The sequence below is a fragment of the Orycteropus afer genome, unplaced genomic scaffold, assembly GCF_000298275.1.
Source record: "Orycteropus afer afer isolate SDZICR_OR568_19922 unplaced genomic scaffold, OryAfe1.0 scaffold01179, whole genome shotgun sequence".
Classification (NCBI taxonomy): domain Eukaryota; kingdom Metazoa; phylum Chordata; class Mammalia; order Tubulidentata; family Orycteropodidae; genus Orycteropus; species Orycteropus afer.
Window position 1 is genome coordinate 101703 of NW_006922766.1, and position 7555 is coordinate 109257.

The window sequence follows — 7555 nt, forward strand, 5'->3', positions numbered from 1 at the left end:
CTCTCCTGCCCTGCTGCTTAGGGTGTGTCTCAGTTCCCTCTCCCCACCCAGATCCGTGTGGCTGACTGCTCCTCTGTATGGGTTCCTGGTTTTTAATCCCCCTTTTCCCCGCTTTACCATCCTGCTGCTTTGGGCATGCCTGAGTACCCTGTCCTCACCTGGATCTCTGTGGCTGACTACTCCGCTGTCCGGGTTCCTGGCTTTTAATCTCCTTTCTCCTGCTCTACCGTACTGCTGCTCTGAGTATGCCTGGGTTCTCTCTCCTCACCTGGACCCCTGCAAGGACCCCTAGTAATCAACAAAGAATGCATCCTTCCATATATAAACCTGTCCTTGACTTTCCACAATATTTGTCCTTCTGTGACTGACTTATTTCACTCAGCATAATGTTTTCCAAGATCATCCATGTTCTACAGTGTTTTGCAGATTCTACATTATTCTTTAGGGTTGCATAGTATTCCATTGTGTGTATGTACAATAGGTTCGTTATCCATTCTTCTGTTAATGGGCAGGTAGATTGTTTCCATCGTTTTGCTATCATAAATAGTGCTGCGATGAACATGGGTGTGCATATAGCTGTTCTTGTCCTGGCTCTCACCTTTAGGATGTATACCTAGCAATGGGATTGCTGGGTCAAATGGTATCTACAATTCCAGCTTTTTAAGGAATCGTCATACTGTTTTTCACAGAGGCTGTATCATTTTACAGTCCCACCAGTAGCATATGGGAGTCCCAAACTCTCCACATCCTTGCCAGCATTTGTTATTTTCTGTCTTGTTGAACTTTGCCACTAGTGCTGGGGGGTGAGAAGATATCTCACTGTTTTGATTTGCATCTCTCTGATGGCTAAGGATTGTGAGCATTTCTTCACGTATTTGCTGGGCACATGAAGATCCTCTTTGGTGGTTTCTATTCATGTCTTCTGCCCATTTTTTAATTGGATTGCTAATCTTTTTGTTGTTGACGTGTTGGAGTTTTCTATAAGTTTCAGAGATAAGTACCTCATCAGATAGGTAATTATCGACAAGTATGAATTTATTGCTGTCATTTTTTTATGTGCCTTTTCATGGTGCTCCTGATTTCTTTGTTCCACATAATTTTCTCTGTTGAGCTTGTTTTGTTTATGAATCATGTTATTACTTCCTTTGTTGCTATTGTTGTAGTATTTGCTAATATTTGTGCCGGTCCTCTTTTTTACTTTGATGTGAAGGTTTATCATTTTTCTTTGAAGTTACCCTGTGATTTGTAATTTTCTTCCCAAGTTTACAACAGTCTGTTCCATCTTGCAGTTATCGTGACTTCCCTACCTTTTAGAAGTTCTGTAACTACCCAATTTTTTCCCTCTTTATGGTTTGTAGTTGTCCTGATTTGTCAATTGGTGCCTCTGGTTCCCTGTTTACAATCTTGTAGGCTTGTTTACTTTGGATACTTCCATAACTGGGTTGGTTTCTGGGTTATATCATTATGTGTGTTAATCATAAGTTGTTAGTTGCTGTTGTTGCTTCTCTGGCCAAAGGACTCCCTTTAATATCTCTTGTAAAGTTGGTTTGGTTTTAACAAATTCCCTCAATTTCTGCTTATCTGGAAATCTGGAAATGTCCTAAATTCACCATCATATTTAAGGGACAATTTTGCTGTATACGTAATTCTTGGTTGGAAATTTTTTTCTTTGAGGGTTTTATATATACCATCCCAAGTCTTCTTGCCTGCATGGTTTCTGCTGAGAAATCTGATCTTAGTTTTATTGGTTGATCCTCGTAGGTAACTTTTCGTTTTTCCTGTGCTGCTTTCAGGATTCTTTCTTTGTGTTTGATTTTGGTGAGTTTGATGATGATACATCTTGGTGATTTTCTTTTGGGGTCTATCCTGTTTGGGGTTCCCTGGACTTCTTGAATGGATATATTCTATTTTTCATCTTACCACAGAAATTCTCTTCCAACAAGTCTTTGACAATTTTCTCTGTGGTTTTGTTTCTTCCTGTTCTGGAATTCTGTTTACATGTAGGTTATTCCTTTTGATGGTATCCCACATGAACCCTAGCCTTTCTTCATTTCTTTTTGATCTTTTTTTCTGAGTGACCCCTTTCCAAAGTATTCTTCAGGTATTTGTCTTCAATCTCACTAATTTTGCCTTCCATTGATTCTACTCCTTAGCATGTTCAATGTGTTATCTATTTCTGAGGATTTAGTATTAATCTTCTGGATTTCTATTGTAGATTTTGTATCATTTCTAATTTTTCATATATTTGATCATTTTGTATTGTCTATTGAAATTGTTCTAGGGTTTTCTCTGTGTTTTCCTCAATTTTGTCAGTGTTTTCCTTCATCTGTTTCTCAATCCATTGAAGGTACTTAAATATAATTCTTTTGAATTCCTTATCAGGGAGTTTCAATTCTGCTTCTTCCTCAGGGATGTGTTTTGGGTCTGTATCCTGGTCCCTTGCTTCACCTAGTTTATCTTGCTTCTTTGTGTGGACTGTGACACTCTGTTGTCTCTGAGACATTGTGACATTTTTGTGTTTATATTGGTGATTGTATGTTGCAGTGACTTTCTCACGATTTTTGTTTTCTTTGTATTTTATCTACATAAACGGGGTACTTTGCTCCTTTATTTGCTGGTCATCAGCACTTATACACTCATCACCTGTCTCCTTTCCCATTGTCAGCTTCCTGTATGTCCCTGCTGTATGTCCCTTGACAAATGGAGCCTATTCTTAGGTCCCTGGAATCCAAATGAGAATGCTGTTACTTACAATCCCAAATGGCCACCTCTTGTAAACATTCAAAGTGGCTGTGCCTCCAGTCGCTTTAAATATCCAAAATGGCCACTACTTGTAAACATTCAAAATGGCCACACTTTCAGTCACTTTAAATATACAAAATAGCCACCACTTGTAAACCATCAAAATGGCTGCATTCTCCAGACAGCTGAAATTCCACAGGTCAGGTTGTCTTCTCCCTTGCTGTTTCCCTTCCTAGTTACAGGCCACCAGCGCAGTCATCCCTGAAAACCTTGGTGATCAGGGCTCATCTTTAGGTCAATTATCAGGTTCCAACACCACTTGGAAATCTTCAGGCTGTTGGTCCTGTCAGAGTAGCTGAGAGTCCGCTGCTCTCACTGTCTCTGTACTCACTCTTTTCATTGAGGTTTTTCCACTAGTTGGTGCCAAACTTCTGTATACATCCTTTCAAAGCTCAGGGCTCCAGAATTATCTTCTGCATCTCTGTCAACTGATTTTTCTTTTCTTTATTGAAGAGGGTCTGTGTAGCTTGTCTGCCTATTCCACCATCTTACTGGAAGTCCCAAGGAAACTTTAAGGAAGCAGACTGCCTCACTTTCTTCCACAAAGCAGCTGGTGGGTTTAAACTGGTGACTTTTGGTTAGCAGCTGAATGCCTTAACCACTGCACCACCAGAACTCTTAATAAAGCCCTAAGCAGAATGCAAAGCACATTTTAGGCTTCATGAGTACTTGTCAATTGAATTTATTTTATTGGGCTTTCTGCTCTATGTATTTGCAGATGATAATTTAATAAGACAACAGAATAATATTCTTCCTCCAGGGCTAATTTTCTTACTTTTGGATGGATGTATTTTGTTATCAACATGTATCTCAAGACCACCTGGGGCCTTATTTTACACTATCCTGGGACTTTCATTTGTACTAACAAATTCTAAGCAGTTGTAACCAGCATAATACTTTTTTAAATATTGTCCAATGTATATTTTCTGATGCCATTTAAACTTAATTTTTAGTCATTTAAACTTTACTACAATAGGAAAGACAAAGGAGAAGACCCAAACCAAACTCACTGACATGGAGTGGATTCAACTTATATCGACCCCTCCTTAGGCTTCCTAGGTGGTATCTCTACAGAAGTAGATTGCCCAATCTTCCTTCTGAGGAGCAGTTGGTGGGTTTTAACTGCCAGCCTTCTGGTTAGCAGTCAAATGCCTTAGGCACTACACCACCAGAGGTCCTTGAGGAGAAGATGTTGGGGGTAAATCCTTCTCTTCCCCTTGGAGGCCTGGGATTGAGAAAAAGCCATGGAGCTATACAAAAACAAAACAAAACAAAACAAAAAAACTCACTGTTATTGAGTTGATTAACTCATAGTGACCCCCATTGGGTTTCCAAGGCTGTAAATCTTATGGAGGTAGATTGCCCCATCTTCCCTTTGTGAAGCTGCTGGTGGGTTTGAATTGCTAACCTGGTTAGCAGCCAAATGTCTTATCCACTATGCCACCAAAGAGGTTATTAAATATCACCAAATTGCTGTTAGATGTTGCCCAGTTGGTTTCCACTGACAGTGACCCCTATGTACAACAGAATGAAACAGTGCCTATCCTCACAATTGTTGATATGCTTGAGCTCATTTACGTTCTGTATTTTCACTGACCATCTACTTAGTACTAAGTATGGTATCTTCCAGGGACTTGTCCCTCCTGATAATATGACTTTCCAAGAAGGATTCCAGCTGTATTTCTTCCAAGACAGATTTATTCATTCTTCTGGCACTGCATGGTATATTTGATATTCTTCACCAACATCATAATTCAAATACATAAATTCTTACGTACTCTCCCTTATTCACTGGTGAGCTTTCACATGCATATGAGGCTACTGAAAAGACAATGGCTTGGCATCAGGTGCACCTTAATCTTCAAAGTAAAATCTTTGCTCTAAGAGGTTTTTGGCAGCAGATTTGCCCAATGTGGTATGTTGTTGATTTCTTGTCTGCTGCTTCCAAGGGCAGCAGTAGATCCAAATAAAAATAAATTCTTGACAGCTTCAATCTTTTCTCCATTTCTCATGATGTAACTTATTGGTCCAGTTGTGAGGATTTTTATTTTATGTTGGAGTGTAATCCATAGTCAAGTCTGTAGTCTGATATCCATCAGTAAGTGCTTCAAGTCTTCTTAATTTCAGCGAGGAAGGTTGTGTCATCTACATATCTAAGGTTGTTCATGAGTATTCCTCCAGTTCTGATGTCATGTTCTTCTTCATAAAGTCCAGCCTCTCAGATTACTGGCTCAGCATATAGACTGAATAAGTATGGTGAAAGGATACAAGCCTGTAACACACTTTCCTGACTTTAAACCATGCAGAATCCCCTGGTTTTGTTCAAATGACTGCCCCTAGGTGTATGTACAAGTTTTCATGAGGACAATTAAGTGTTTTCGAATTCCTATTCTTCAGAATGTTATCTATAATTTGCCATAATCCACACATTTGAATGTCTTTGCAAAGTCAACAAAACATAGTTAAACATCTTCTGGAATTCTTTGCTTTCAGACAAGATTCATCCAACATCAGCAATGATATCCCTTGTTTCAAGTCCTCTTGTGAATCTGGCTTGACTTTTTGGCAGTTCCCTGTCTATGTACTGCTGCAACCATTTTGAATAATTATCGGCTGAATTTTACTTGCATATGATAGAACTGATATTGTTTGATAATTTTCTCATTCCGTTGGATCACTTTTATTTGGAATGGGCACAGATATGGATCTCTTCCAGTTGGTTAGTTACATCTTCTAAATTTCTTGGTATAAACAGGTGAGCTACATTGCATCTGTTTGTGGAAACATCTCAATGGGTATTTTGTAAAGTCTGGGAGCCTTATTTTTTTGCCAATCCCTTCAGTAGAGCTTGGACTTCTTCCTTCAATCAGTTCTTGATGATATGGTATCTCCTGAACTGACTGAATGTCAACCAATCCTTTTTGGTACAGTGACTGTGAATTCCTTCCATCTTCTTTTGATACTTCCTGTGCCATTCATTATTTTGCCCCTATAATCCTTCAATATTGCAACTTGAGGCTTGAAGTTTTACTTCAGTTCTTTCAGATTGAAAAATGCTGAGCATGTTCTTCCCTTTTTACTTTCCAACTCTAGTTCTTTACACATTTGATTATAATACTTTCCTTTATCTTCTCAAGTTGTCCTTTGAAATCTGTTCAGTTCTTTTACTTCATCATTTCTTCCATTTGCTTTAGCCACTCTCCATTCAAGAGCAAGTTTTGTACATTAATCTAACATCCACTTTGGTCTTTTCTTCCTTTCCTGTTCTTTATTGACCTCTTGTTTTCTTCATGTATGATGTTCTTGATGTCATCCCACAACTTGTATGGTCTTCGGTCACTGGTGTTCAATGCATCAAATCTATTCTTCAGGTAGTCTCTAAAATCAAGTAGTATATACTCAAGGTCATATGTTGGCTCTCATGGACTTGTTTTAATTTTCATCAGCTTGAACTTGAGCTTACATATGAGCAATTGATAGTTTGTTCCACAGTCAGCTCCTGGTCCTGCTCTTTCTAACTGAGGATATAAGCATCTTCATTGTTGGTTTTTTTTTTTTGTTTGTTTTGTTTTTTTTTGGCTAAGGGAGACAAATTTGTCTGTCAGCTTGTCATACTATGGTGGCTTGTGTGTTTCTGTGAGGTTTGAAGCTGTACCACTGGTGTTTCAAATGCCAGAAGGGTTGCACATGGTGCACAGGTTTCAACACAGCTTACAGACTGAGACAAACTAGGAAGAAGGAAGGGGCCATCCACTTCTCAAAGAATCAGCCAGGGAAAATCTATGAATAGAAGACAAACACGGTCTGATACATTACTGTGCAACTTTATGAACAGCCCAGAAACATTGTCTGATACAGTGCAAGAGGACAAGCCCCTTAGGTCAGAAGGCTCTCAAAATATGACTGGAAAAGAGCGGCATCATCAGAGTAGAACCAACTTTACTGATATGGTAAAGTAAAGCTTTCAAGACCTCCATTACATGATGTGGGATGACTCATATTGAGGAGAAACACTGTAAACACCCATTAATAATAGGAACATGGAATGTACTAAGTATGAATTGAGGAAAATTGGAAGTTGTCAAAAATGAAATGGAATGCATAAAGATTGATAGCCTAGGCATTACTGAACTGAAATGGACTGGTTTGGGCCATTTTGAATCACACAACCATATGATCTACTATGCCAGAATGACAATTTGAAGAGGAATGGCATGGCATTCATCATCACAAAGAATGTTTTAAGATCTGACCTGAAGTGCAATACTGCCAGTGACAGGTTAATATCCATATGCCTAGAAGGAAGACCCATTAATACGACTATTTTTCAAATTTATGCACCAACCACCAAAGCCAAAGATGAGGGAATTGAAGATTTTTATGAACTGCTGCAGTGTGAAATTGACTGAATGTGCAATCAAGATGTGTTAATTATCACTGGTGACTGGAATACCAAAGTTGGAAACAAAGAAGAATCACTGGTAGTTGGAAAATTTAGCCTTGGTGACAGAACTAATGCTGGACATTGCATGATAGAATTTTGCAAGGCCAATGACTTATTCATTACAAATACTTGATGGCTGTACATGAAGACTTTGCCAGATGGAGTACACAGGAATCAGACTGACTACATCTGTGGCAAGAGGTGATGGAAAAGCTCAATATCTTCAGCCAAAACAAGTCCAGGAGATGATTGTGGGACAGACCATCAACTGCTCATGTGTAAGTTCAACTTGAAGTTGAAGACAATTAA